The sequence below is a fragment of the Pezoporus occidentalis genome, unplaced genomic scaffold (assembly GCF_034315485.1).
Source record: "Pezoporus occidentalis ecotype Australia unplaced genomic scaffold, CSIRO_AGI_Poc_V1 ctg31, whole genome shotgun sequence".
NCBI lineage: Eukaryota > Metazoa > Chordata > Aves > Psittaciformes > Psittacidae > Pezoporus > Pezoporus occidentalis.
In genome coordinates this window covers 4,633,231-4,636,588 of record NW_026915052.1, presented here as the reverse complement: position 1 = coordinate 4,636,588, position 3,358 = coordinate 4,633,231, and positions in this window count along the sequence as shown.

The window sequence follows — 3,358 nt, the reverse complement described above, 5'->3', positions numbered from 1 at the left end:
TGGATGGCAACTTCAGAACTTTAGTCATCTAGTCCAACACACATTAGAATAATACAAGGTAGTGATAAAAAAGTATCTTTCTCTTGTTCACGTGTCTCCAGTACCATGTAGAAAACAGGCATCAAAGTGTTTCCTTTAGATTATAATTTGTCTCTGAACAGGTTTGGTGGGGTTTAAAATGCATTGGCTGTATATGAATTCAAAAACAGCAGTATATGACTATTGTTCAGTATGAATTCCTTATTGTTGCAACCTTAGGAAGTCAGCTTCATGTTGGAATTAGAGGTTATTTAAGGTCACAGTAATAAAATATCTTTAAATATACACAGTTACTTTACACAGTATTTCATTAAAGATTTTAAACTGCTTGCTGTGAAACTCCGGAAACACTTCAACTTTTTGTTTGTATCATTTATCACATAGCACTACATCTGCGTGTTTGCCTGGCAAGTTAGAAGTACATCTGTGACTCCACTTCTAAAATTGCTTAGCTACTCATGACCAGTTCTTCCTGCATTACAGCCAATACAAAATGTAATTTTTGAAAGGAGAGTTGTATTCTGTAATAAAGGAATCTATCCATTTAGAAAGGATACATCATTGTTTTATATATATATACACATACACTCCTAACTTTACCCCCTTTTTAGAGATTTTATTCTGCCAGTTGTGAGGAAACCCATCCTAACTGTAGCCATCCAAAAGCCTGCTCTCTAATCTGACCTAGTCATCCAGGCTTCATCTTAAATCTATAGAGATAGGCACCTTCAAAGAACAAGAGATTTAGATAGTGGGATGAGTATCTTAGCAAGGAATGAATAGCCTGCAGAACTGCCTCCTTCCCTCCCCATCTCAATTTATCTATAGTAGAAGCTTAGGTGACTGATTGAGACTACACACATAACTTCCTAGATTACTAAACTTGAATAAGATGGAACCCACCCTAAATGTTTGACCTCTGAGACTGTTTCTGGCTATAAATGGGAATACCTGTTATGTAAAGTAATACCACATGAAAAGAAAAAGTGTTAATTAAAAATAAATACTTATTTTCCTGTGACACCTACAAAGCCTGAAAACATTTTCCTATGCTCTAGAAAAGCATCTTAACAAGTTAATGAAAAACTGAAGAAAATTTGGATGTGACGAAGTAGGAAAGCTCATTTTCCTCCTTTTGTCTATGTATAAAAAGGAAGTAGGAGATATTCAGACCTGGTAGTTTTAAAAACTTTAAAAACATGTACATTTGAAAATCTTGCTAGAAGATACTTGAAAGACAAAAGTGGAACTGGAACTTCATAAGGAGTGTGCCTGAAATCTCATTAGTCTCCTACCTGTATCTTTAGGAATCTCTGCTTGTCCTAAGCAAAGCATTGTGCATGATAGAGTAAGAGGCCTGCCAATTTATCAAGTGCAGTTAATTTCCCTTTTCAAAACATATTCTGATAATTTTCCTCTATGTACCCATAAGTTTCGAGTAATTTAAAAAAACACTAAAATGATAGTTTATACATTTCAATCAAATTTCAATTTCTGCCTGAACACAAGCTCAGCACAAATCTCAGTAACCCATACCCTAATAAACATAATAAACAGTAACCCTTCATTTTTTGATGTAAGTTGAATAAATCGCAAGCTACAGTGGCTTCAATTTGGAAAGTTAAATAGGATTGCTCTAGATTTTTTTAAGAACCAAGAGTGTAAAAAGTATTTGCATAACGTGTTTTAATACTTACACCAACAAATAAGCACAAACCCTTTCCTTTAGAAAAAGGCCAGCAAAATTAAAACACTTCTCACGAAAGCAGCATATTTGGAAGCAAGCAAAAAAGCAAATTACTTGAATCAGATACTTGAATCTGGTTTTATCTCTTTCTATAGCCACATTCTCTTACCTTATCTTCTTCCGCATTCCCCAAATCATGGCTGCTTTCACACAGCCTCGCTTATCTAAGACAGGCAACTAACTTACAGATATCACTGGCTCCTTTGGTCAAGCAAGATAATTTCTGCAAAGCTGGACCAGTCATTTTGTTTGGAAATGCATGGTCAATGGGGGGAAAACTTCTACGTTACTGAAAATAACCATTTTGCTGATCACAGTAAACAAAATATTTGTAGCTACAAGTCGGAATCAGAAGATTTTATAATGACTGCTCTGACCCTTGACTGCTGAGTTGTTTCCAAAAAGATCATTCTGTGAGAGAAGAGGTGTTACTTAATTTACCATACTGCAGGGAAACTTTTAAGTCTTATGCTTTGTAAGTATTGGTTAATTTTATTTTTCTTCCCTCATTTCTATGGGAAAATAGAGATGGGAAGGGATAAAGCAAGTGGTTTGTTTTTTTACCAAGGGAAGCAAAACCGGGAGTAAGAACAGGCTTGCAAATATGTAGTCTGCCTTTTCTGAAGATGTTTCCTCTTCCACAGTATCCAGTCTGTCTGGTTGCTGCATTGGCTGAACCTGCTTCTGCCAAAAGCAATTCAGGGTTGACAAACTTTTATACTGGAGGCCATTATTCCAACAGAGGTATTGCATGGAGGAGTGCCTTCATTCCCAATAGCAACTGTCTACACCATATTCTCCCACTTTTCATTTTGTCTGTTCCTGCTGTTGCAATGTAATAGTGGGTTAATATTTATAGTATTTTAGGTTTTATTATCAATCACTGAGAACAGGGAGAAGTCAGCTGTAAAGTATACCTGCAAAGAAATAACAGACCATCATTTAAGGATGATGGCAAAAAATCTAATCTGGTTAATGAGAAAGACTAGTTTTAAAAGAACAAGTGTGACGAAAGATGTACAATTCTCTTGTTAGAGTTTTAGGAGTTAGACTTTGTTAAAATTAGAATAACTACAAATAGTAAGAGGACAAGTAAATTTCACTGCTGTTTTGTTCACTGAAGTTCAGTATAAATTTGATTAATTCCCTCTTTTTCTTTTTTAAGATACGAAACTACAAGCCTATTATAGCCCCTTTCATTTCAGGTCAGCCTCGTAGCAGGGTTAATACTATTGTCCTGAGTAGACCTTGGAGTTCTCTATTGGGTCTGAAGTATCATAGTCTCACCTAGCTCCAGAGTTGTGTGGAGGTAGAGGTAGAATTGCAGTTTACAGGAAACCTAGTATAACAGTGTCACTGTCAGTGAGCAGCACTCCCAGCAGTACTTGCAAAATAGTTTCAAACTGACAAAGTATTATCTTGTGATGCAAGTAGATTTTTCCTATAGGACCAATTTATTAAAAGCAGCAGAAGCTTTGACCTGTTGCAAAGCTGATATTGGAGCATGCAAACACACTGACGTGTATATACAAGGACATGCAATGAAACCTTGGGCATGTATGTATTATTTTA